This window comes from Pteropus vampyrus, unplaced genomic scaffold (genome assembly GCF_000151845.1).
Source record: "Pteropus vampyrus isolate Shadow unplaced genomic scaffold, Pvam_2.0 Scaffold129, whole genome shotgun sequence".
Lineage (NCBI taxonomy): Eukaryota > Metazoa > Chordata > Mammalia > Chiroptera > Pteropodidae > Pteropus > Pteropus vampyrus.
Window position 1 is genome coordinate 623,871 of NW_011888910.1, and position 15,136 is coordinate 639,006.

General features: G+C 38.8%; 1 protein-coding gene and 1 pseudogene across 1 annotated transcript in view; both read right to left on the minus strand.

The window, feature by feature from the left end:
• Positions 1-15,136, minus strand: part of BMP6 (bone morphogenetic protein 6) — a 157,041-nt gene that overhangs the window by 60,264 nt on the left and 81,641 nt on the right. The window lies entirely within an intron of this gene.
• On the minus strand, positions 3,269-3,384 carry LOC111744210 (annotated as a pseudogene).

The following is a 15,136-nucleotide window of genomic DNA, read 5'->3' on the forward strand; positions in this document are numbered from 1 at the left end:
CAATGGGAGGATTGAATTAGTTATGCTGGTCCTGGCACCAAGAAGCTACCTGTTACTTCTAGGGAAGACTCAGAATAGCTGGATTCTCCCCAACTGGCCACCAGGTGGTGCCACCAAACAAAAACAGCTGGGTTTTCATTTTGAATCCCTGGCTGGAGTAAAGAAAAGGAAATAGCAGAGGGGCAAAAGAAGTGAAGAGTCATCGTCTAGATGGCTATTTAGACATGCCACTGTTTACAACACAGGTGTTCAGAATCAAGGGCATTCCAAAGATAAATCATGGAGGGACACTATAGAATATCTGTAGGCATTTAAAAATGTTTTATGTAATGATTGACTTCAAATCCATGTCATTCCAAATGTATTTAAGGTAGTTTACAAAATATAATCAGACAGCAAGATAAAAATAAGTGAGAGAACTGGGTTAGACAAAAGAAAATGAACCAGGGATATACAAACTGTGGCATTAAGATCTTTCAGCTATGCTGAGCAAAACCTTTCCAGACATCAAGAAAATAAGGATACAGGGCCAGTTACTCCATTCACAGAGAAAAGTTGCTCAGAAAAAGCCTAGACCTAGCAGAGAATTCTCATGCAAGTCCTCACAAAATGGACACCATGTCATATTGTGAAAGGGGAGTTGAAAATACATTGCACTTATATTTGTTTATCAATGTTTTTCTGTCTTTTGTATTTTTTTTTACCTTTTGTTCTTTCTTTTGCATATTTTTAATTTGATTTTAGTATTTTTCTTCATGATGTGTATGGGTTTGTTACACAATAAGAATAGCTTTTTGTCATATTGTCTATCATATTTGCAACAATTATACCACAAGGTTAATATCATGAATGTATTTACTTTTCGTTTCACTTTTGTTTCAATTTTACTTAATTTGTGTTTATATTTTGACATAAGTGAGCTTAAAATTTTTATGTCTAATATACAGGTATATATTTCTTTATATATGTGTGTGAGGAATGTATATATCTAATATGTACACATGTGCCATAAAATCTCCTATTACTTTTTAGCTAGAATGTATTTATCTATCTAGAGACCAGTTAAATAATCACCTTTATTTTCCTACAGTTTGTAATGGTGCCTAAACACTACTGAATTTTAAAATGCATTTGAGGTTCATAGGAATTGGAATGGATAGTGTTCTTTAAGCAAATACAAGGAAACTTTTTCTAAGATTGAAAGTTTAAAATGGATACCTATTATCTGGAATGAATTCACTATCAGTCCTGAGAACAAGCAAACAGACTCACTTATTTCCTTTCCCTAAAGTCCTTCCATTTTCTCAATCCAATTATAACACAGCTCTATCAAAGTATATAAAATCTACCAAGGCTTGATCTAACTCAACCCTAACCCAGAACAACAAAATCAATGTTGAATTTGGAATTGCAGGCCTTGGTTGGCTACCCCCACCCTCTTTTCTCCATTTGAACACCTGCCTATGTTGACACAAAGCTCAGCAGAGGCACTACCCTGTTCTCTTATAACCATTTGCAGAGCAGTAATTTTCATATACACATTTCTCACTTAGTTAAGAATGCTAGTTTAAAAACAAAAATGTAAATATTTTCATCACCAAAGACTTTTACTGCCCAAAGAGAAAATTAGGTGCTTCCATTACAGAAGTTATCTGTAAAAGAGTTCTCACCTCTGTGAGAGTTTAACTGGAAAAGTTTAACCAAGGGATGAGAACACGCATGTGAATTTAATAAAGGGGGTAAAGATGTTAGAGAGACAATGAGGAGGCCTGGAATCAATTAGATCAAATTATACCCTGTGTTACATGTGCAGAACTCCTGTTACAGTCCAATGCAATAGCAGAAAAGAATATACTACACTGAACTTAGACCCTATTTCAGAATACATAGTGCTTTATAAACAAAGTCTCCTTAATCAAGTTGTTTCATTTAGAGAGTGGGTCAGAAACTGCCAGCTGAAAAAGCTTCTCCCTAGGGGATGTACATTTGCCCTAACAGGGGGCCCATCTCCATGACAACTAGTTACCAGGCCAACAGTTATCCCTACAAATCAGACCTTCCTCCCAAATATTCTTTCCCACTTCCTCTTCCACCGTTGATTTCTTCCTCCTTTCATTGTATCCATCCAGCAAGTGTTTCCCACTCCATGACCAGCCAGATAGCCTAAATCTTGGCCCCTGTAGGTCTCCATGCCCCACTGACTCTTGCTCCTGGAACTTAACCCTCAGGACCCCCAGTTCATGTCCCTAGAGGAGCTGGGAATCCTGAGCACTTAGGAGGGAATGTCCTGAATTTCTAGGGACAGGCACAAGTCAGGTGGGAATGGGGTTAGATCTGTTCACTCAGGAATCATTGCTACAATAACTGAGGATGGTGGCCTGGCAAGGTGTCAAGAGCCTGCGATATGATGACAGGTAGGTGCCTTCTCAAGGAGATAGCATGTTTACATACTGACTTTTGACCCTATTTAGCATGAATCTCATAAGTTTCTAAATGTGACTCTTTAGTCCCCAAGTGTGAGCTGCCCTGAAGTAACAGTGCACTTTTGAGGCTCCTGACATGGCATTTTCCAATCACGAAAAGAGATATATGACAGCGGGGAGCTACATTTCAGACCCAGAGTTTCTAAGTACAACTGTGGCTGGTTTGGAATTCCAGTCCAAGCAGACTCCATACATTGCTGTCCCCACGGGAACACATTGAAAAGACATTTCATCTCAAAGCCCCTATCCCCAAGAATCAGTGCTGGCCTAGGTAGCAGAGAGGCAAGGTGAGAAGTGCATCTCTCATATACTTTGAGATTTCCCTTCTCTCAAGAACAAATGTATTTTAACATTTTATAAATACTTTTACTAAAATATGAGTGCAACTCTAAAATATGAGTGCAACTATTAAGTTTGAATCCTTCAGAAAAATAATCTTTCTAACAAATCCTCTGGTTAATTTTCACACTTCATAAGCTTCCAGTTTGTAGCATTCAAGGAAGAAAGATCTAAGACGAGTATAAATACTATGAGCTACTCAAGGACAGGGACTTTCGATTTCTTTTTCTTCTTTAGCCACTGAATCTAGTTCCAGCGGCTGGAACCAAGTCAGTGCCTCAAGGAGAGTTTGGTGCATGCAGAGCATTCACCCTGAGGGAAGCAACATGGCCCCTGGGCTCTGCTCCTCCACCAGCTGCCTCTGCAGCCTTGGCACAGCCACTTGAGCCCAGCTTACCAGGCCTTAGCGTGCTTGTCTGCAAATTTAGAATTTTTTTTTTTTTTAATGCCTACAGCACCTGGTCTTCCTAGGTGGTCTCCCATCCAAGTACTAATCAGGCCCGACCCTGCTTAGCTTCCGAGATCAGACATCGGGCTTGTTCAGGGTGGCATGGCCATAGACCATGGACCATGGCTCCACTGGGGCATGAACCCAGGACCTTCTGCATGTAAAGCAGACGTGCTAACTGCTACACTATGGAACCACGTCCAAATTTAGGATATTGAACTGGATTTTCTCAAATCCTCCTTGCAGCTTTAAGAATTCCATGATGCTATGTAGCTGCTTTTTTTAAACGTGGATAACACAAATTGCGTAGCACTATTTTGCTATTTATGTATAAAATGAATTACCTGGCACGGAGAAAATGTTTAATTCTTATTCTTTGGTGAGCCAAATAAATGTATATATTTTTCTATCAATACGCACAATTAGCAAAGGAAGTTAGATCAAATTTTGAGAATTTGTAGATGGATATGTAAATGTGTGTGTGTGTATGTATTTATGTATGTATGTATGTATATGTGTATATGTGTGTGTGTGTGTGTGTGTGTGTGTAAATGACATTAAAACTTTCGGTTAAACTTTCCAGTTTTGCATATAGTAAGTAGTCGACACATATTTGCTCAATGAACAAATACATAAATAAGTGATCTCACAGTGTAAGAGATTTTGGAGAAGTAACACGATAGATTTTTCACGATCAGATTCAGTTTTCCTACCTTTGATAATGTTTTATACCCTGGAAGACTTACTGAGTATAGTATAAATTCAAACACAATTGCACACTGTTCAATCACTGGGCTGTAAACCCTGAAAAACAACAAATAGCATCTGCAGTAATAACCATGTCAGTCTATTTTACAGAGTCTGAAGATTTCCAATGAATGGTGGTGGGTGGAATGTGGTTAATGGTTGGGAGTATCTCCTGGATTAAATGTTTTCTGGCATTTCTCAGAGGAGGAAAGCAGTTAGTCTGCATTTAATTTTTAAACCGCTTTTCATCCCTTTCCGCCTCTACATAGCCACACACAGGGAAAAAAAAAAAAATCCTGTTGCTCATGCTACGCATTCTTTTTCCAATTCTTCTGGGCTGTTCTTCCATTTCTGTTTAGAACAGCTAATCTTTCACAAAACTGGATTGAGTGCTAGAGGCACATCTTGCACATCCCTAATTACACAAACATAAATAAGGTTTGGACACTCTTAACCCCTTAAACAACAGCTCTTTTCTGGCCATGGGCCAAAGGAAGTTTCCGGAAACATATGATATCTATTTCCCACTCATTCCGAGTTTATTACAGGTTGCAAAAAACTATCAGAGTTCCACTTAAATATACTTAAGCCAATAGTTTTTAAAAGATGTTTAATTCATCACTTTTAAATCTTCATCAACGTAGACATTAAAAAGGATATATTTATGTTCTATACGCCCATTAGAAGAAGCAGGGCCCTTGCCAAAGCCCTGTATTGGAAATAGTTAGCTCTAAATTTCCCTTATGATCACAAGTGCTCAGGAGTCTCAAGGCTCAGAAGTGCTAGCGGGAAGTGGACGCTTCTAATCACATTTTCCTGCTTGCTCTTTCAAGGTAAATAAAATCTGACAAGTTTGGTACCTGTTAGAAAGTAAAAGGGAAGGGTTTTCAGAGACCATCCAAATCTTCCTTAGACCTCCCACATCCCAAGAATAAATGCAATGTTTAAAATGGAGAAGTTAACTGCAGCACAGAAAGACCAGGCAATTGGTCTTAATAAGTTTGCAATGTTTCCCCGCTCCCCAGAGGCACTGAACAGTTTCTGGTCACTGAAATGTGCATGGTTAATAGGTCTGTTTCAGAAATGCCTCTCTATCCATCTTTCAGTAAATGTTCAGATTTTACAGAAGTTTGTCTTCCACCAACCAAAAGCACAAGCTGACTTGATTATAAGTGCAATCATTCCTTTATATGCACACTTATTTTCTTCTATTTTAACACTGAAAGACTTTAGATTAGTAACCAAAAAGAACTAGGATCATTCACTGGCATGCGAACATAGCAGGGCTGCATTCCATGGTTGTCTTCAAGATATACTTGAAGTGTGATGAAGAAAGCGGTCCGCTCTTAGGGTGGTTTGAGTGGTCCTCTCCCTTTTGTGATTGCCTCTCCCCAGCTTCCTACGTAGCAAGGGTTCTCAATCTTAGCATGCATCAGAATCATCTGGAGGATCATTTAAAACACAAATTGCTGGGCCCCACCCCTAGAGTTTCTGATTTAGTCTCTAGGGTCCAAAATGTATATGTCTAACATATTCCCGGGAGATGCTGATCTTCCGATTTGGGGAACACACATTGAGAACCGCTGCTATATGTATATCAAAAGGGTGAAGATGGAACAGGAGATAATAAGGTTTCCTGTGGGACATTATTCTCTCCCTCAACTAGAATCATAAAGAGAGCATTACATAAGGTACATAAGGGGATGGCTGCTGTTTTCTCTTTGTAAGAGTAAATGGAGAATTAACAAACTGAAGCAAGAGATGTTGAGATCAGATGCTTAGACAGTTGTTAAATATTGAAATGGGATGGCAGAAAGACAGTGAAATCCTCTTGTCAAGAAGTTAAGACTAGGAGCAATTTTTAATTCAATGGTATGATTTAAATTGGAGAGGCGGAATGTTAACCAATCCACTCCCATCCTATGATAGGCGAAGGTTTTCCTTTCCTACCTGCCTAAGCACACTAAATTGATCAGCCTCTTGATAAATCATGACGCTTTAATTCTAAGCTACAATTTTCTTATTAAAATTATTGAGTGATCCAATCAGTTTAATAAGATGGACTATTATGTGGAAAATATTAATTTCATTAGGATGTAAAATATTAAGTTGTCCAATCCAAAGAAAAAGATAACTAAGGCAAGGCCATACCAAAAGTTCTCTGTAGACTACTTTGATAGACTCCATTTATTTAAATGACTTGCTCTTTTACCTGTCAAGACCAGTAGAAATGTGTGTTCCTTAGAATCAGAGAAAAATATCAACAGCCAATGGAATGCATGCGTACAACCACAAATGCTATACATCTACAAGTCAAAAATCTGGGTAGAAGAAGGAAAGAATTTACAATTTACACATGAGAAAAGCTACATAAATTTTCAGAATGAGAATGTAAAGGATTATAAAGATGTTTGCACACAGGGAAATCATCTGGTTAGCAATTCCAGAAATGGGACACGAGGAAGGTAATTTATAGGTTGCCCATCCATGCTAAGGAATAGAAATTAATTTCATCAAACTGGGGAGATAACAACGTATTTGTTCTCTTGTTTGAAGATCTTTCTCCCCATGTGAGGGGGAGAGGGGACAGTCCTCGGGGTGCTGAAAATCAATCCAGAGAGCAGCACTTGCCTCCTATTCTCTGGGCCTCTTGAGGGGCTGCCACCAAGTGGTTAACTTGGTGCGTTAAGCAGGCTTTGTAGAAAATGTGTTTGATGTTAATCTCCTAAGCATCCAACCACATTGCTGACCCCACAGATCAGAATGCAGCGACCCTATGTGTGGAAGCCTACATTCTTTGCAAGCAGACACTTCACACTTCAACAGTAATGAGACTAAATGTGACTGTAGTCATGTGTCATTCCAACTGGAGATAAACAGACTCAAATGTGCCTTCCGTGATGACCTTGCTTAGTGTGGGAAGCCTCATTGGGACATTTTTCACATCGCGGAGTACTTAAGATTTCAATGGCCTTGTGACTTCTCTGCTAGAATATTTTATGATCTCTACTGACCCTCAAAATGCTCTCTGTGGGGTTTTATTTTGCCTTACATGGTCCTGCAAGTGCTCTTCTAAAACTGAAAAGCTCCTGAACCAAACAAATATTGACACTGTTTGTTTTCTCCAGCCATAATGAAATATGTGCTCATTGATTCACATTCATCCCTGTCACTTGAAACTTCTACAAAACTCTAATGGGAATAGATCTGGTTTCCTTCCAGAGTATCTGATTTACCTATACAATTACAATTCCATCTATCCTAAACCATCAAAATAAGACAGCAGGGCAGACTTGGTTCTTTAAATGAACATGTCAGAGAACCATGAAGATAGTAGCATCTCAGTGTCTCGAATTAAAAAAACATAAATTTCATTCTACTTTCTAAGATTACTGTGACCAAGATAATAATCTTGTATGTGTTGAATAGCTAAAACAGATCATTTCACATACCTGTGTGTCAGTGAACAGCTTTGTAATCCAAAAAGATAACATTTATAAACTCCACATCGTGTAAGGTACTGACAATGAGCTCGGGGATTATTCTTGCCCCACTGGAGGGATGACAGATGAGATGACCAACAAAGCTCTTTTACATGGGAAAGGCTTAGGCGGGACTCCTGAGCCTCTGCATTGTTCTTTGTCTACAGATCTAACTGACTCTCTAGACCAAGGATAAAAAATTAAAACAGGCAAAGAAAATTTATAGCAGATCAACAACAGTATTATATAAATAGAATTATATTTTGGACAATAAAAATGCTTTGAAATTAATAATAATTTGCTTTCTTCAAAAGATTTTATTACTCTGGTGTGACCTGGAAATGAGTTTACAAGCATTAGGTTGGTGGAGATAGGGGACAGAATTTCTGGGTAATGGCTGTTTCTTTTATAAACTAAAAGTCCATCAGAGAAAAAAATGAAAAAGTTTTTTAAATCTCCTAGTCCAATCATGAAATCACCTAATTTAAACCAATCCAGTACAGACAGTTGTGCACATATGTTTAATAGTAGTTGTAAGAATGCTTTCTCTCCCTGATATTGTATAAATAACCTACTAATTTTCTTTGTGTTTAGAATAGAAGCTGCTTGAAGGAAAGGAGCACATCTTTATTTGTGTATTTTCTGAACCCAGCATAGTAACTGGCATGCTGAAAACACGGATGTTTTCCGTTGAATGAATGAATAGATTTTCCAATAATATGGAAAAAGGAGACTTCCAGCATTACCCATGTATCCTTGGGCTCTAAAATCTTTATCCTCATTGAAGTCCAGAATGAATGTGAAATTAATAATTTAAATAAAAGACTAGGGTAACTGGTCACAACAGTCATAGAGCTGTCTGAAAAATTCTGCCCTGACATTCACTATGTAGAAGACCAGGATTTCTACTGAATAATAAAGAAAAAGAAAAAAGGAAAAAAAGAAAAAAAAAGGAAAGGAGTGTTGAAAAACATTTTACATGGTAAGATGACTAGTGGCAAAAGGAGGTAGGTTTCTTAAAAAATCTGCAATATTTTAAGTGAGAATCATGAAAAAAGCAATCAGAAGTGAGAGTTAAAACCAAAAGAATGTTAATAATAACCCCCCTTTAGTTTTTCACTTATTTAAACCTCTGCTTTAATTTTCTGTTGCAGTGGCTGTTTTAGTTTGGGTTGCCGTAACAAAAATATCCTAGACTGGGTGGCTTATAGGCAACAGAAATTTACTTCTCACAGTTCTGGAGAGAAATCCAAGGCCAAGACACCAGCTGATTTGGTATCTGGTGAGAGCCTGCTTCCTGGTTCACATAAGGTCATCTTTTCACTGTCACCCCACATAATGGAAGGAGGATGCAAGCTCTTTAGCAACTGGTACAAGGGCGTTAATCCCATTCATGAGGGCTCCACCCACGAGACTTCATCTAATCCTAATTATCTCCCAAAGTTCTCACCCCCTAATTACCATCACATTAGGATGTTGGTTTCAACATATGAATTTTGTGAGGAAACAAGTAGTTGATTTATAACAATGGCTTTGCATCTAACTTGTAATAATCCTGAAGAGGAGAAGCCAGTTCTTTAGGTCAGCATTTGGGCTCTCGATTAAACTGTTCACCCACCCCATTCTAGACATTTCCATCTCTGATTGACTCCCTCAGATCTAGCTGGAATAAATTCCTTATTGTTTCCTGCACATTTTTTCTCTCATTTATCATTTTAGATTCATTGTGGAACACCAACTTTCCATGTCAGAAAGTGTACTTAACTTGGGATACAAAAAGGGGTACCATGTATTTTCTCAGTTCAGGACCCTCATTTCAGGAGGAAAAAATGCAATTACATTGATTACAATAGTACTTGGTAGACTGATTACCATATTTCATCCCATCTAAGAGGCCACTGATTGTAAAACACAGCATTCATTCACACAACTGCTAAGAAAGTTAAAAGTACTGCTAACTAAACTATAACACACTGTCAACTGTTGCATACATCCTAACTACAGAAGTTAAAGGTGGGAGGGAAAAAAGTATGCATCTTGCAATTAATGAAATATAGTGGTATTCATAAGTTACCAAGGGCTAGTGGAGAAGGAAGATCATATTTGAGCTGGGAAAACTATGCAAGAAAGGCACCGTGAAAGGGATGCCATATGAACTGAGCCTTGAAGCGTGGTGAATTTTCTGGAGATGGAGGTAATGGTATGGACGAAGGCTCGAGGTAGGAGAGGACAGGGAGTAGAGGCTGATATTAGGTTAGAGCTTAATTTGCATAAATGGAAGAAATGAAAGACAAGCTGAAGGACACCAAATGCCAGTGGGAAGTCCCTGAGGATTTTTATGTAGTGTAGTAACCCACAGAGACCATTAATCTTATAGTGGTATCTAAGATTACATCATAACTGTATTCAAATGCTTCTGTGGGTTCTAGTTAGAACAAATCTAAATTCTTTTCCAAGAAATCCATAGTCCCGAATGATCTGGCTACTGCCTCTCTCTACAGGTTAACCCACCTTTCCTCCTCAACCACTAATCCCACCATACTTGAACCCACTTGAGGTGTTTGTACCTGCTGCTTCCTTTGCATATGATCCTCTTCCTTAGCTCCTCACAAGGCAAATTTCCATCCTTCAGTTCTCTACACACCTCCTCAGATGTAGGGACCTGCCATGGCCAGCGCCATCCAAAGTCTGTTATTTTTTTATTCACCCTTTTATATGCCTCTTTCCTAGCACCCATCATAGCTTGAGGTAATTTATTTACATTTTGTTCACTTGTTTTTAGTTTGTCTCCTTCCTTAGAATGAAAGGTTCACCAGTGTAAGGACCGTGTCTCTCTTCCGTTGTATCTCATCACCTACAGGGTCTAGCATAAAGCAAACACGCGATAAGTATCTGTTGAATGAATAAATGAATGCCTAGTCCATTCCTACAGCATATGTTCTCTAAGCCAGAATGTCAGATAGACCCCAGATCTACTACTCAGTGTCACCATTTGGAAAGAGGGCATTGTTTAAGAATATCTTCCTGGGATGAAGAACCACAACGATGCTTCGTTATCAGATGACAATCCAAAAGAGAAGTCTCGGTGCCCTGAGACTTCTGCCACTGCCACCTCCATCTCCTCTTAGCAACCTGTTCAGAAGAAGTACATGTTACTGATAGCTGCACTTTCTCTGCTGGTCAAGTGATTGCACTGTCCTTCCCCCAACCTGATGAGTGGTCTAACTCAAGCTTATCAAACAGTGTTCTAATTCAGCCATGTCACAAATCCAGGATCACGCTGAACATTGCGCCTATTCCATTAATTCTGACTACCATATGAAGAGCCCTTTGTTTGTGAATATTAACAACCCCTGGAACCCAGAGTTCAAGAAAGATTATCTATCAAGTCTATCCTTAGTCTCTGAACAACGATCCATCATATGACTCGATTAACTGCAGGAAGACAGGGACATATCTGTTTAATTCACCACCATATAGCTAATGCCAAGAACACAGAGGTACTCGATTAATATTTATTGATTGAATGAAAACTTCCAATAGGACACACTTCTCATTGGGCTTAATCAAAATTTTCTTTTAAATTCAAAGTATCTAAACAATAGAGCTTTTTTCTTTAATAACTGATGACAATAAGAGATAAGCTGAATTAGGTAATAAATTAACTGGCTCACATAAGGATCTCAAACTGAATTGCTCTTGAGCATTCCACCAAATGCCTTCTAAATGATCTATTGGCAGCTTCTCTTTATTCAAGAAGCTGATTGCGAATTTACCCTCTGGATCTCTGTCTGGTAAGGGCACTCCATATCTCCCTAACAGAAAGGGCCTTCTACAGATTTTGGGGAAGTACATATGTCTCTCTGACCTAGACCAAGTTAATCTTATTCATCAATTCTACTATAAAACCATATGCATCACATCTTGCTAGATATCAGTCAGTTGCTGCTTCTGCCAACCAGAAGTACATCCTCCACGTCTGCTGTGTCTCCAGAGCCCACTAACTCATGAAAGGCACCTCCGTGCCTAAGTTCTCCATAAATCTTGTGGAGCTACAGAAGGCATCTGTATTCACACTGCATTCTGCAAGCTACTTGAGCTCCCCACCCACACCAGTTTGGCACACATCTCCCAACTGGGAGGGAAAAGTGGAGGGAAAATATTTCCTCTGATACTACTCTATTATCTGGACAGACCTCTTCAGTCTCTTTCATGAGCTAGTTCATGAAACCACTTGAGTTCAAGGGGGATGCCAAGCCTGTGGGCGAAGCATGACTTGGCAGCATCCAATTGTCCCGAGCCTCAGGATTTGATGATCACAGAGCGCAGTGTTGACCAGAAGGAAATGATTTCCTGTTCACCTGGGTTTACACTTAAGGACATATTCAGATCCAGCCTGGCAGAGTCTAGCACGAGCGTCAGTCACTGCTGGTGCTTCTCTATCGAATTTCTCAGTGCATCACTGCTCAACAGCTGGGTTAAAGTCCAATGGTATCAGGTAATGCCAAACATAAGAGGACTGCTCTTCAAGAAAACAATAAACAAAGCAGTTTGTATATTCTGCAAGAAAGTTTTTCAGAAGATATGGTTTAAATTAATAAATGCTCTATTAAAAAGTTAATGCTAAGCCACCAGAATAAAAGAATACTATTCAGTGTGGGAGGAATCATCGATTTAGAAATATTTTGCTTCATCATCTTTGCCTTCATTATTACATTCTAGAACACAGACACATTTCTTCTTCCAAATTTAGTGGCCAAATGAGAATAATATCAATTCTGAAAACCTACATAAAGCTCCCTCCAACCTGAGGCAAGCTGACACTTTTCCCTGAAACTGAAATAGACATGGTTGGGTTTGACCAGTTCAACTGATTACAGTCAAGGCCAAGGCCAAGGCCAAGGCCAAGGATGCGGCCCTCCTTTGATTTGTTATATTTTATGGCCGCAACCTGAAGGCCTAACCAGTTCAGGTAAAGACTCAGTGGCATTAGAAAATGCATATTGAATGCAATTTTTTTAATTACTGAAGTTGTATTAAATCAGTTTGAGAACTTATTTGTAAAACAGTCATTTGTTTAAAAACTTCCATTATGCTGCTAAACATGGAAATAAAATGGAACAATAAAGGAACCACAGAATAGCTAAATAAATATATAAATTTACCCCCAAGCCCTTAGTAAAAGAAAACTTCTTTAGTTAGTACCAAATCCTTAGAACTTAGTAAGAAGAGAACCAAGAGATCCCACCATCCAGATATGGTTAGACCTTGCTTCCAGGTGGGGGCAAGGGAGAAGAGCAGAGCCAGAGAATAAGAAGATTATTTTCACAATATAAATTAGAGATTTTGTGAGACATTTGGGCTATGGAGGCAAAGACCAACATGTGGGGAAATGTGAGATCAAACATAATATTTTATGAGTATTATTATCTACAAAGTTTTCCACTGGAATTATTTGACTCTATGAGATAATTTTTAAGTCTGTATTTAAAAGCTCTCTCTCCTTAAGAGTTCAAAGAATATTTATATTTATTATCTCATTTGTCTCAACTACTTACTGTGAGGTAGGAAAGATAAGGATTATCCTATTTTATAGCCTTTATCTGAGATAAAGTATAGCAGTCAATGTGACAGATTTGGAGGTGGTCACGTGAGGAGGGATGAAATCATATGGTAAGGTGGCAATTTTTAGAAAATACGCACACACACACACTCCTTTTATTGTAATAACACTCATCTCTTTAGACTAGGATAAGAGACACTGATAAAGATAGTATAAACAACAGGAAAACTCAAAAAGCATCATGCACTAGAACCTCATCAATTCAAGACCTCATTAATTCGAAACATCTGCTTACTTGTTGGCACCTGACCTTTTACCACTTGCATTTATCAATAAGCAATGGGTTCCTTAAGGAAATGGAAATGACTCCTATGTAAGAAAACAAGCTCAACTGTTAATGAGGGTGGAATTTAAAATCAAAGCCCTTTCAAGTTTTAAAGATTCTAAGATTATATGCTTTTAAGCCCTGGAGACATTATGATTTTGTTTTTTTCTTTTTACAAACACTATCACTATACGTCAGGAAAAGTAGCTTTAGACCGGTGCCATTGTCAACTATAAATCATGACTAAAGTAAGCTGAGTGGTCAGAATGGTTGACTAGCTTATGACCAGATACTGTGGGTATTTTAAAGTAATGGTCCTATGCTTATGGGGTGTTGGCACTGAAAGAGACCTTAAAATTCAATTTGGTCTGACCTCCTTAATTACAGGAAAAATCTGAAGCCCAGAGGAGTTAAGCATCTTGCACAATGACATTCAGCTGGAATCAAATAGCCTTTCTTTGGGGGGGAAAAAAATTGTAACTTTAATCTCTTCAGTAATTTCAACAGGCCTTCTCTGAATTAATCCATGTTACTGGCAGTTTTCTGAACTCCCTTTATGCACCATTACTGATTTAGCGTCTGACCCTGATCCCCTGCTTTGATTGGCTGAGACTTGGTGACCATTGAAAATCCACAACGTAAATAATCCTTGAAATGGATAATTGAGAACTGAGTGTAGTAATTTTAACAAATTAGCTTGGCACTCAGGCCTGAAAATGAGGTTATTCTGTTGAATAAGCTGTTCTCTCGTCTCTGCCTCCTTTGGAGTCTCTGCCAGATTTTCACCATCCAAAACCTTGGAATTTGCAGTAGCTGAAGTTTTCATGCTCTATGTTGGAAAGTTCGAGTAAGCTTGTTACTCTTAGGCTACTGACCAATTAAAATCAGTACATGATGTGGTGAGAGAAAGTGAGTGAGTGAGGTCAAGAGGTAGTAATTAAAAATGATGTAATGAGATGATCCAATCTCCATAGGCCTGCCAGAAAGCCCATTGGTGACCAAGTTCCTGGTTTCCTCATATCGCTCTGGCGTCTAGCCGTGGAATCTGTGAAATAAAGCCACCTCTAAGCCTAGTAGGAGTTTCTCTGGTTCCTGAACTGAGGTTAGTTATTATAATATCTGACTCCTAAGGGAATCACTTTATAGATCATCTTCCTTAGGCTGCATGTGGTGTGGGAGCCAAGGACAATTTAGAAATATTTTATAGTTAGCAGGTGTACGATTTGTCTTTGCACTCCCACCCTTAGCCTAGTGTGTGGCACACAGCAGTGCTCAGTGCATGAGTGTTGAAGGAATATCTGAGTCCTCTCCCTCAAGATGAATGAGACTGGCAAAATGTCACTGTCTTTGGGAGTAGGAAAACACAGACTTTAAGTCCAGGAAAACACAGAACATGTGGAACACAAACACTAAACTGGTGTGGTTTTGCTTGCTTCCAACAATGATATGGCATATATGCTGAGATATCTGTGCACGCTGTACCAGGAGACAACTGGTGGTCATCCAGTACCAGCTTTAAGAGGCTATGTGACTGTGAATGGGGAGTTGACCACATTGGACCTCAGGTCTTCATCAGTAAGGTGAAGAAATTTTAGTATATGTGCTGCCAAAGCGTGCACTAAGGTGAAGAACTTGACCTAGATTATCTCTTCTATAGACTGAATGTTTGTTCTCCCAAAATTCATATGTTGAAATCCTAAACCCTAGTGTGATGGTATTAGGAAGTGGGACTTTGGGAGGTGATTAGGT